The 13099-nt window shown below is 45.8% G+C and overlaps 1 long non-coding RNA gene across 2 annotated transcripts in view; it reads right to left on the reverse strand.

Moving 5' to 3' along the window:
• Positions 1–12749, reverse strand: part of LOC123591236 — a 386851-nt gene extending 374102 nt beyond the window's left edge. Inside the window, exon 1 of one of the 2 annotated variants that reach the window (XR_006709185.1) lies at positions 12571–12749. This is a non-coding gene — a long non-coding RNA (uncharacterized LOC123591236). Of the gene's footprint in view, positions 1–10135; positions 10715–12570 lie in introns of those variants that run through there. The other variant, XR_006709181.1, reaches the window with a different exon arrangement.
• Positions 12750–13099: the final 350 nt, after the last annotated feature.

The raw sequence follows: 13099 nt of genomic DNA on the forward strand, positions 1-13099 counted from the left end.
ACCTGTTTCCAATATGAATGCCCTTCAACTGCAACGAAAACTCATCACATTAGTGATAGGTATAAAATCTCAAAAGACAGTTATACATTTAAAACCTACCTGATGGGATCAGGTGCTCAACCACATGGAAAATCACCTTGGTTTCAAAGCAGCAAAAGTACCGGTGTGCCTAAGTGCCATCGTGAAGATGTTCTCTCACATTTCTCCAGACTTTTTGATCCAATCCTGCTTGGCAACCAGCAGGGCAGCCCAATGAATAAAGAGATGCATTTCAATTCATTTGGTTGTGATTCATTTGAGTACTGAATGCTAGGTACTGTGCTAGACTCTGGCAGCCCAAGATGGAGAAGGCAGGATTTCTGTCCTTCAAGAGCTCCTTGTCAAATATGGTCTTTAAAGAGGTAATTAAATAAAAGGAGGCTGCTAGGGTGGGGCTCTAATCCAATATGACTATTGTTAAAAGATGAGGAAGAGAAATCATGGGTGTGCATGCACAGGGACAGCCATGTGAAGAGGCAGCGAAAGGGCAGCCATCTAAAAACCAAAGAGAGAAGCCTTGAGAAACCACCTTTGCTGCCACCTTGATCTTGGACTTCCAGCCTCCAGAACTGTGAGAAGATAGATTCCTATTGTTTGAATCACCCAGCCTGTAGTATTTTGCTATGGCAGCCCTAACAAGTCAACACAGCATCCTCCCCTATAGCATGGTTGCTTGATGAATGCAAGAGACAGTAAACGGAGTTTGATGATCTTGAAAAAGAGCTCATGAGGGAGTTTCATCACTCTGTGTGTTCAGGGGGAAACTGGATGAAGTCCTGATAGGGACATCACACTGGGTGGGAGAAGGGACTAGCTGATCTCAAATGTATTTTCCAACACTTCAGTTTTATCATTTTTGTCTACACACTTCAGTTTCTCCATGAAAGAGAACTATCATTCCCATGATCAAGTATACTTTGGGGTCTCTTATCTAGAAATTAACACTAAAACAAAAGCACTTTTAAATTCTTTCACTTGACTCCTTCTGGTCCCTCCTTTATTTGGCTCCTTCGTTTCTCTTTGATGGTCTTTTACCACTGCCATCATCTTTTCCCTACTTTTCGAAGAAGAGTATTTGAAATGGAACTTGTAGGACTGATAGGATCTTACCAAATGGGAGGAAATGGACTGGGAGTTGTCTTTCCAGATGAGAAGGAGGGTGATGCTCCCCTGTCTTTATGTCAGAGTCACAGAGATGTGAGATGATCTTTGAACAGGTGCAATAACCATAAGAAAGCAGTATTCTAGAATCTCTTGACAGGCTCAAGAGTCAGCAGATCTGTGTCTACTCTTGCTGGTTGTGAAGAGTCAACTCAGCTTTGGGAACTGTGATCTGCATGCAGTTATTAGCTAGCCTAACCAATTCTGTTCAGAGAAAAGAATAGCAAGAATAATGGCTATTGTTAATACAACGTTTTCATTTTGGTCGACAAACTTTACTTCCTATGCCATCAAATCATTTTACAAAGCTGCTGCTAAGAGAACCCATTAACTGATCATGGTATCTCTGCTTTTCTGTGCCCCTCTTTGGTAAAAGTGTTAATGTAGTAATAGGCAGTACACTCCCTAAAATGTGAATAGTGCTTTCATTAAAAATTTAACAAATGTACTTAATGCCACTGAACTGTACACTTAAAACTGGCTAAAATGGGAAATTTTATGCTGTATTTTACCACAATTTTCAAAAAGTAACACCAAGTTTTAATCACATAATAAAATAACACCTCTAAGTATGCTAGCCTTGTAAAAGACGAGTTAACTGATTAATAAAACCATGTTGATCAGCACCATGCAGTGGACATAGGAATGGAAAAACTGATAATTGCATCATCTGTACCCAAAGAGATTTAAATGCCTTTATGCTGAGAATAACTCTCACTGTGAATTTATCGGCAAAACACTGGTCACATTGTCCTGGTTGGTTTTTACAACGTTACACTCTTATGCTATATGAATCATCTTTCTACGAGCCCTATCTGTCTACTATTTCTGAAAGAGAAGGTCAAGGCTCCGGGTAGAGGGCCAGACTCCAGATGTCGTACCTCACCCTGTCAGAACCACATTTACTCTTTCACTTGGATTGTCTCTCAACAACTGCATGTGATTGGAAAAGAGAATGGCTCCCTTCCAGGAAATCCTTCTGCTCTGTGTTTGCTTTAAATGTATGATTTGATACTTAACTTTCACTCAGAGTGGTAACAAACTACATTGATTATATGCTTGCTGTATGCAAATCACACCACTTAGTCTTGGGGCTGTGGCGGTACAAAAAAACTATACTCCTGCCATCATCAGGCTTAGAATCTGCATGGGTTGACAAAATATGTTTCTAATTAGTAATGGTTACCCTGAGGAGATTACCAGTGAAGATTAATTACAAGGGTTTTTCTTGGAGTGCCAAAACTGTTTCCCTCAGTTAATATTTCAACTACTTGTCATCTATGTTATAACACAATTTTGACTTAAAATTCAAATTCCAATGACAGTAACAAATTTGTTAAATAATTGGATCTCTTTCCAATTTAGTGAGACCAATTTTCTTTTTAATGTGCGTAAAGTGTAAGTCAGATTTGTTTTCCCCTTTCTGGAATGATGGTGGGGAGTTCATTTCTAGCCCAGTCCTTCACAGCTGAGTGGCATTCCAACTCTCTTGGTGATTTGGGCTTTTATTTGTGACCTGGGCAAGTCTCTTAACACTTCATTACATCTACATGATAAGTTCCCAGAGGAAGCCTCTGTGGGTGGAACTGGCTGACACGATGAACTAATGACTACCTGGTAGAATAAAAATAAGAGATAGCCCTTACATAAAGTACTTACTCTGTATTTTGAAGTACTTTACTCCCTTAACCCTTACTTGGCGCATTAGTAATCACATCTGACTGGTGAAGAAACTGAGGCACAGAGAGTTTAGGTCATGTGTCCAGGATCACAGCTAGAAAGCCACCAGGTCAGATTCAAACCCTGTGTGGTGTGACTTTTTACCAATAGCCTGGAAGAAGCTGGTATCACCTAGTAGCAAATATCTATTTCAAATTAAATCTCAGGATTTGCTTTCTTGGGTTGCAACTGTGTTGAAGAAGAAAAACTAAGAAAACATCTGCAATCTTCATTTGCCCCTATGTGACAAAAAAGACTCTGGCTCTCCTCCCCTGGGGAGTCTTGAAGCCTGTTCTTCCTCTTTTTGGCATTCCTTGTTCCATGGAAAACAAGAGCATCAAGATAGCTTAAAGGGTTCCTTTATCTTTCTTCTCTCAATCTACCCTCTTTAGCTAATTTCCTGGCAATTTACATTTCATTGAACATATTTTCATAGCTGGATCACCTCAAAAAAAATTTTTTTTTTAAATCTAACCCATGAAGAACAGTAATGAGTGTTATACAAAATATACCATCAAAGTGGATTTCTGGCTATAGCCCCAACACATTTCATTTTGCTCAAAGACTTCATTTTATTTAAAGAAATCAATTCAGAAAGTCACTTTCTTAAAAAAAAAAAAAAAAAAAAAAAAAAAGTTCTACTTTCCCAGGTTACATCCTTGTAAGTGCTTGCTTTCTGAGCTATATAAGGTAAACACATTCTTAAGCGTTTTTTCCTTCAGTATGGCCTTCAGGTATTGCACTTATTTCCTACAGGGGTTCCTAAGGGAAATACCTATAGGAGTTCATTAAAATTGCCAATTAGAAATATAGAAGAACTTGTATAGGGCCCCTCAGCTGAGGCCTCTCAGTTCCAGGGAGCAGCTTTCTATTTCTCCAGCTTTCCTAACAGTGGACTATTTTTATTTCTTAATGTTAATTGACAAAGTCAGTTACAAATGCAATAGAATCAGATCATAACCTAGTTTTATGTCATATAGATTCTGCCCTGATACAGATCAAAATATAACCATACAAAAGGCTCATGTCATATTTCCCAGTTACCAATTTTTTCACTAAGCCCAACTTATAGCATATCAATCTATAAACCTTACCAGTATTTCCCATTACTTGACAGTTATTGATGAGCAATAGCTTAAGCACTATACAAAGCATGAAATTAGACATGGCACATGTATATATGTGTGGTAGGCATTACTACTATTCCCTAATATCTAATTCTTCTTCTTTTCCAGCCACAGAGCACAACTGTACATTCTACCCCTCTGAAGTTAGGGGTGGCCTTCTTACTGTTGTTGGCCAATAGAACGTGAGTGAAAGTGACATATATCACTTCCCAATGGAAGTACTTAACTTCTGGTAATGGATTCACCAGCCTGCTCTCCGTCTGTTAAGTGATTATGGGAGCATATCTTGATATGAAAGTGCCATAAAATAAAGCAGCTGGGAATGCTAAGCTGGGAAAACAGCTGCCCTGGAAGGCCCCCCAACCCACAGCAAATTTTGCATTAATATGAGATAAACTTCTCTTGTTTGGTGATGACTGTTACAGCAATATAACCTAGCCCATCCTGACTGAACAGTATTATATGTCATCCATGATTTGCATCATATTGAAGCCCAGGGCCATATGTGTAATTCTGAGTAAACTAGTCAACTTGCTCTGTCAATGGCCAAATATCATTTTAACTTCACCATCTTAAAAATGATTATTAACGTGTGGTTACAAGGAGAACTGGGAAAAATAATTTGCAAAAATCAGTGTACATCCTCTCTACTTCTACAAAAGCAAGGGATGGCATACATCTTAATGATCAATAATCAGAACATCCTTGCACACACACAAAAAAAAGCCCATTATATCTTGTAAATCAAAAACCTATTTTAGCTATGTTAATCATGGAAGTAGAATATAGATAGATACAATATACAAAAGAGTTTCCAGCTATTTCATGCCAGTATGAGATCTGGTGGGCATATAGTATGTGAACAAAAGGACTGATATTATGTGAGTGTATCAGGTCTATTTTGACACTCCCCTCCCCAAACTACACACATCTGAGAGTGAATATATCCTTCCCCCTGACAACATAAAATCATGGAGCCATAACCCTCAACTATGACTCAACCTTTCCCCACCTTCCCTGTCAATCACCCTCACTGTAGGCAGAAATTAGCCTTCCAAGTATGTTCTCCAAGAACCAGAAAATTCTGCTTCCCAAAGTACATTCTTCTCTGCACAAGGGGATACTTGAAATACATGAATGGGAAAAAATGGCTCAGAAAAATAACAGCTAACCCGTCTCAAATTCTAACCACGCCATTTTTGAGGTTAAGAGGAAAGGAGAAAAGCTCAATTGAATTTTTTTTTTCACTGCAAATCTAAAATTCCTCTTTTCAACCAAGTTGATATGGGAAATATCACATTGAGAAATACAAGAAATACAGTCTCTGAGTTGTAGCCAACCCTTCCAAATGCCCGAAGATATTATCAAACGTCTATGTTGGGAGAAATCTGGACAATGAGGTGCTTACCCAACCCATCTTAATTATGATATGCATAATTCACCACTACGAAAGCAGTGTCACTTATAAGCTGGTAAGAAACTGGAGAGGAAACGTCAGTACAAGGGAATCCACTCAAAAAATTAAATATGGTTCAAATACTATATGCAAAGGTAATTTTTAAGACATAGATCTTCATTTCTTGACATATGGAAATTTGTTACAAATAGTATGTGTCATTTGATTGCATTTTTATAAAGCTTTGTATATTCATTTTCTCTTAAAAGAATATAACTATTTTCCACTTTTTTCTGTAGATACAGGCAGTGAATTTTTTTTTGAATTTTTTTTAACGTTTATTTATTTTTGAGACAGAGCTTGAACAGGGGAGGGTCAGAGAGAGAGGGAGACACAGAATCGGAAACAGGCTCCGGGCTCTGAGCCTTCAGCACAGAGCCTGATGGAGGGCTCGAACTCACAAACTATGAGATCATGACCTGAGCCAAAGTCAGACACTTAACCAACTGAGCCACCCAGGCGCCCCGATACAGGCAGTGAAATTAAAGAGATTTCCACTTTCCCCCTTATAATTTTGTGTTGCCTGAGCATTTTACATGTATTCCTTTTATAAACAACAAAGAAACATTTAGGGGAGGAAATCGATTCATGAGTGAAAAATGAAAGTTTCACTTTAACTTGATCTAATTTTCAATCCATTCTCTTCAGTCTCCTATTCAGTTGTCCGTTGTTGATTTGTAAAATCCAACTCTGGAAAATAACATCATTAATCTGGTTGTTAATGAGAGTTTCCCATGTATCTATCTATTACAGTTTAGGACTTTTAAAGACATTGAATATTGTTCTCTGAAAGTAAATTTATAAACTAGACAGAATTTAATCCCTTTGTTAGTTTAAGCTGGTCTTATATGAGGCAAGGGACTGATCTCTCAAGATTTTTATAGAAGGATTTTTTGATTGCTTTCTAATAAGGCTTAGGACTACAAAAGACTATAGTCTATCACAATTCAAAAAGCAACTAAGTTTCTCAGACATGACCTGCAAATGCCCAGGCCTTGTTATTCCTTTTCCCAGTAACACATAGTTTGCTCTATGAGAATCTTTGTAATCTTCATAGCCCTTTATCTTAATGTAGCGAAAAGTCTTTACCCACAGAAATATGTGCCATCTTCACCTTTAAGCTTAAATGCAGAGAAGTGGAAATCTTATTTCTATCTACAAATACTAAACCATAAACCCCTTACATCCAAGGACTTTTTGATAACCCCGCAGTGTATGGTAGAGACCCAATAATCTTTTGATTGGGTGGATGGAATTAAACCCCAAAGAACTTGAGAAATTCCTTCCTTAAGGCACTAGGCTGCTAACTATATCATCTACGGGGAAGAGAGGAAGAGAAGAGCAGGGCAGAATAATTGTCCTTCCTGTGGTGACATGATAACATTCCACAGAAATCATTCCAGTGACTACCTGTCCAAGTCTTTCAGATACCATGAGAATATCCTAGGGAATAATATGCCTTTTCAGGGGAAAAAAATTTGATTTCCAAATGAGAGAAATCTCATTTTGGGGCTGGGCACAAGCAACATTGACTTCCCCTCTCCCTAATCCTCCCCTCCACCCTCACTACACACAGCTCCTCTGAATGGAACCATAACTAGCATAACAAGTCAAAGTTTCCAACTTAATAATACCAAACAAGAGGGAGTTAAAGACATGCTTTCAGTATTTATTCCAGGGAAGAACTGATCACAGAAAACCTTAGAAATCTTGTTCGTTTTGAAGCTCTAATCCAGACAAACTTGGACATGGAAAAAGGTTTCTGAACTAGTACAAATAATAATAAGTTAAATGTACTCATAAAAGCACTCTTTTCTTCCTTATTTCCTTCCAGGGCAGAACTTGTTGTGAATTTCTTTAATTAAGATTTCAAGGAAACTAAGGGAAGACAGCAAAGCTGTGGACAACATGGCCAAGATGGTCACTAGACACTTTGCAGACTGGCCATCTACCAGAAACCCAATTTAACATTTGGAAGTATTTCTCTAGAATATTTCACTCCCCATTGTACCAATGGAGATTTACAAACTATTAAGAAATGTTAGGCTTACTAATGAAACTTTGTTAACATTTAGTGCCAATGAACTCAGAGGACGGAGTCTGTGTATGCGGGATACTATAGTTTGAAATTACAGGTTATACCAAATCAACCAAAAATCTAAGTTACAGATTTCTTTGTTGGTGCGAACGCCTGTGGTTTACTCAAACTGAGCATGTCAAAAAACAAGGATGAATCATTTTCATAAATCTGACAAATTTCTTAGTTTGGGCAGCATAAAAATCTACCATTAGGAAGACCCAAACAAATACAGAGTATGGAAAGGTGTCCCTAAAGTCAGTTCAGTAAGAATGACAAAAGGCTTTTTATTCTGGGATTTGTCTCTGGAAAGATCGTACATGTGTGCAGGAACTCAGATTCCATCTGTTGCTTTAGAGCCAACAGGCTTTATTGTATTGACTCTGTGCTCTTATCTGATGGCAATAAATTCCCACCAGAGTGAAACACCAGCTTAGCCAGTGACCCCTGCTGTTCAAATCAGACAATGGAGCAGGTCTTTCTTCCCAGAGAAACACTGTGGCTTCTGGACCGCCCTCTATGAATGGCCTTGGGATTTTGCTGTTTCCATTCAGGATTTCCTAACGTGAGCAATTAGGAGATGCTTCATTTCAAGAGTCTCATCAGCAGTTGCAACACATCAGTGAGCAATAAACTGCTGGGACCCCAGAAAGAGACAGGAAAATTGGAAAGTAAGGGACAGGGAAGAAGAAAGGCAAAGTATCCAACAGAGCTCTTTACATATACGGGGTGCTCAATAAATATGTAAGAGTGCCAAAGGAACTAAGCGTACACAGTTGACACGAATTTTAAAGTTTTGAACCCCAAGACCAAGGAATTACTATTGGTCCAGCAAATTTGAGACCTTATGCTGTAAACGAAAGGTGGCTGGGGAGGACGTGTACACTAAACAAATGGAATTTCCTTCCCAGAGATCTGTGTCATTGAACAGCATCAGGTGTCTTGTTTGGTCGGGTTTTGTGTTTTTGTTTTGTTTTTGAAGCAGAAGCAGTCCAGGGATGCAAGCAGGACAAGCCACGCCCTAGCCCCATCCTTTCTCCCCAAATATCTACAGCCATTTTCTCATCGAGGTTAACAATAAAAGAAACAGAACTTGGTCTTTCCCAAGGCACCAACCACCGGCAGCCTCTATGATGTGCCTGAGAAAAATATACTGTATCTTTCTCAGTCCGTCCCAAACCAGTGTATGACCAAAAAACACTCATGTGGCTGGAGAAGAACAAGAAAACGACCTGTTGCAGTAGATGATCATTGGAAATGAAATCGGTTTTTGGTTAGTTGGTTGGGTTTGGTTTTGTTTTTATCATTTCGGAGCGACTGTTTTTAATCATTCTATCGAACTCCACAAGTATCCCACCCCACTGGCTTTACAAAGGCCTTTCTCAAAGAGCAAGTCTGCGGCACTCGGTTCAAAGAGGCCCCTGGATCTTGGGGGGGTTCACGCTGGCTTTGCACCAACCAACCAGAGAGCTGACAGTGGCACGCGCGATTATAGCTCGCTCTCTCTCCACCAGGTGGCCCGCGGAGAGGGACCAGGGCCCGCCCCAGCCTCACCCCCCGGGGAACCTTCGCTCTGAGCCTTCCGCCCGGGCTTCGGCACAGCGCCCACCTAAGCCGCGGTCCCCGCCGCCGCTCCTGCGCCCTCCCTCGGCCAGTTTGCCCCTCCTAGCGAAAAGGGGGCGCCGAGTCAGAACCTCCCTAGACCCTTCGTTTGTTTTCTCAGCTCCAGTCTAGGACCCGCTGGCCCCTTGAAACCTGAAAGGAAAGAGGCGCAAGAATTTGGGTTAGCAGACGGGAAACTATTGGTCTTCCGACTGGATTCTTGTTTTCTTCAAATGAGAGGTAGGGGCCCTCCCGTCGCAGGCCTGGACCTCGGTATCGGAAATCCCGTCTGAACCCTTGGGGTGCGCGACGGGAAGGCGGTTGGCACCTGCCCCGCCTGCGCGTGCGGCGACAGTCTTCCCGTCCGGCCTCAGGCGGCGCCCTCACTGCTGAGCGTGAGCCGAGGGAAGGCCAAAGGCGAAAAGAAAGCTAACTTCTCCCCTGACACCCCACCCCCCCACACCCGCAAAAAAAAAAAAAAAAAAAAAAAAAGCCAGCCTCAGGGCCAACTTTTAAAAACGCAAAAGACCTCAGAGCCTCAACAGCGTGCAGAAACCGAAAGGCAACCCTTGAGGGACCCTCCGTTTTGGGAAATGGCGCCCCCAGATGGCTGCCGCGAATCCCACGGAAAGAAGCCCAGGCTAGCGCGCTTTTGGGTCTCGCTAGGAGCCAGGAAGGCCCGGGTCCCTAGCCCCGGGACGAAAGATGACGTCACCCCCCACCCCTCCCGGCAGGCCTGCGCGCGATGACAGCCAAGAGACGACGCTGTTGGAAACACCCAACTGGTCTGGACGCGTCCCCAAAGGCCGCCGAGGCCGGAACTGCACCCAGCTACGGCACGCGTAACACCAGCAGCTGTACTTCACTGTGTGACCCGGTTCCAGTGGCTTAACCCCTCCGTGCCTCAGTGTCCTCGTGACTGCTCACTTGCAGAGTGATAACACCCACACCCACCTGCCGGGTGGCAGTGAGGATTTCAGGAGACGGAGGGAGGGTGGGGGCCTCGGTGCGTTAGTGCAGCCTCCCAGCGTGCCGCAGGTCGTCCTTCCTGGCGCTTCCCGAACCCGTTCCCGGCCTGCCCCTCGCAGCTGCGTCATCCCGGCTCAGGCGTTGCCCTCGAGGCTTAAAGCCTCCCCGGAGGCCGAGCGTTTTAGTAAGGGGCGTCGAAACGCAGGCTTCCAATCGAAAGGAAGGCCGGTCAGTGGCACCGTCATCTCGCGGCTCAGAAGCTTGTTGCCAATTCAGGACTGCCCTTCTGTAGCCCGTTTTGAGAATTAAGAAACCGGCATATTGCATACGTGCTTCTTCCCGCTCTCGCTCACCCTCCCACTCAGTCTGAGTCGGTGCTCGCGAGTGGGGGTGGGAGGCGCCGTTTCCCCGGCTCTCCACCGATACCCCGCCGATGCAGGGGCCACCGGCCCCAGACTTGGAGACCCCAGCCACAGGACAGAACCTCTGGGCACGACTGTGAGGGGCCTGCCTGCCCAGAAACTTGTAGCTAGCACAGCGCAGTTGTTCGGGCACGACCGGCAGGAAGGTTGTGCCTGGAGATCCTTGAGTGCCTTGGACGACGGGCAACACTCAGGCAGGGAAGCAGGGCCAAATCCAGAAAACGGATGGTCTTCTCCAGGCCTGCAGCGTTTGGATGGGATGTCGTTCATTGTGGGGGCAGGCGCGGGGTAGGGGGAAGATGGCCAATCCCATCACCAGAGACCCATGGGCATCCCCCTTTCAGAGGAGGGAGCGCCCACCACCGCTTACCCTGGGTTTGGGTGACTACAGTTTCCGTTCCTAAAAGGGGCTACTACTAAATGGACGGGGCAGAGGGTCGGCGGTGGGGGTGGGGGTGGGGGCTTCCGGGGGATGGGCGGTAAGTGCTGGCTCTCGGTTTGTAAAAGCAAAAGCCTTTGTTGGCTTTTGATAGACGGCAAGGCTCTGAGGAGGCCCGAGGGCAGAAGAGTCCAGGGAGCGAAGGCGACGCCGCGCGGCAGCACCACGTGCGCGCATCTCTCCGCGGTGACACAGCGACCCCGGCTGGGGAGGCTCGCCGGGACTGTCACCAGGCATCGGCGTCCGTGCGGTTTTCACATAGACCGAGGGCCTTGCTCACGTCCTGACCTCTGTGGGAGGTTATTTTCCTTTTCCTCCTCAATCCTCTGGTCTCGTGGGTGCGCCTGTCACGCGGGCACGCGCTTGACCAGGCGTGAAAAGATTGAAGGGAGAGGGAGTGGGGCGCGACGTGAGGTGGGGAAGAAAGACCCAGCCTGAGCTGGATGAGATCGAAGCAGGGTGGCGCGGGTGCGATAGGGGATCCGCGGGCCTCCGAACCTGAAAGGCCAAAGCTTGGCGCCGCGCGTGGCGGCCTTGGAGACTCCAGTGCGGCTCCCGGCGCCCCCTGGCGGCGAGCGGGGCCGCGCGGGCTCCGGAAACAATGCCTCAGGCCGCGCGGGTCCGCGGGGCTCCTCGGCTCCCGGCCGCTCCCGAGTGTGCGGCCGTGTCCCGTTTTACACGAGCCAGACCGGCCTGGGGCTCCTTTGTCCCGCGCTAGGGGTCTGAGTGGCCGAGACGACTCCAGGGGAGGGCTTTGGGGCTGGGGGGCGGTGGAGGCGGGAGAGCCCCTTCCCGCCCCCGGACCGAAGTCCTAGCATCTCTCAAGTGCTCAGGCTCTGATTAATTGCTCGATTGGATGTGTGTGCATTTAATGTGGGGTTTATTTTCAAAATTGTTTGTGTTGGGGAATGCGAGTTTTAGGCTTCTTGGTGCTTTAGTTAGAAACGAAAAAGGCCCAGGGCTGGTTACGCTGAAGAGCGGCCTGCTGCTGCTGCCCCCCCACACCCACTCCCCCACCCCCGGCCCTTGCCCAACTGAGCACCCGGATCAAAGATGGAAGCTGGACTTTGGGGGACATAGATTCTTGGAGTCCAGATAATGCTCTCCGTCCAGGCGGAGATTTTCCTGGTGTGTTTACGGCCAGGAAGGGATAGACGATGACGCTGAGTGGGCTTTCGCCACCCCTCCCCTAAGCGCTGGGACCCCAAAGCAGGCCAGACGACTTGGACCTGGGAGGCTGCCGGATCTATTGCATCTTTCCGTAAGGAGGGAAATAGGAAAGCTTCGGACGGAGCCTGTGGATAGCTCCTAGAGGCCGGGAAGTAATAACAATGAGCTACCTTACATATGAAAGAACCTTGGCGGGGTCGCTCTCAGCTGATTATCTGTTTGGATCAGCACCTCCAACCAGCTAGGGAGGCTGAGGGGGCGGAGACGACCTACCCCTAGGGGAGACTTGGGTGATTCAGGGAAAGGAGCCCTTCCCCTCCCCCCCCCCCCACACACACTCACTTTCCCCCTCCTGGCACCCAAGTTCCGGTTTCCAGCTGTAAACTTACTGTTTGCAGTCCTCAAGGGTAGTAGAGCCCTAGCTCCACGAAAGCAAAGGCCAACCTGTTTCACCTCTGCACACTCAGTGCCCGCTGGCGTGTGCAGGATGAATGAACCAACGCTGCCAAGGCCACGACTAGCGCTCGTGGATCTCCAGGCAGGGCTCCTTCCTCTGTTCCCCAGTCCTTCCCAGACTGTCCACCTGGCGCATTCTCTGCCAGTCCTATGGGCCTGGCACTAGCCTTTAGGAACGGGGCCTATACTCCGTTCCGCGCTCCTGAGCGCCGCGCCGCAAGAGCCCGTGTGTGTTAGGGCCCGCGCTACCTTCGAGCGTTGAGTCATCCCTTTCATTTAAGGAGCGGGGGGAGGGCAGGTCTTTTATCCAAAACCGGGAAATGGTGGGCAGTCTTGTGTGGGCCTGACGAGATTCTGCAAAGGCATTTCCCCAACGGCAAAATCTAGACGTATTCCAACAACACAACCACCCCAACGTTTTAGTCCCTTTTCCATGTAAAAGTTTTGCTCACTCGACTTTAT

The sequence above is a fragment of the Leopardus geoffroyi genome, chromosome B1 (genome assembly GCF_018350155.1).
Source record: "Leopardus geoffroyi isolate Oge1 chromosome B1, O.geoffroyi_Oge1_pat1.0, whole genome shotgun sequence".
NCBI lineage: Eukaryota > Metazoa > Chordata > Mammalia > Carnivora > Felidae > Leopardus > Leopardus geoffroyi.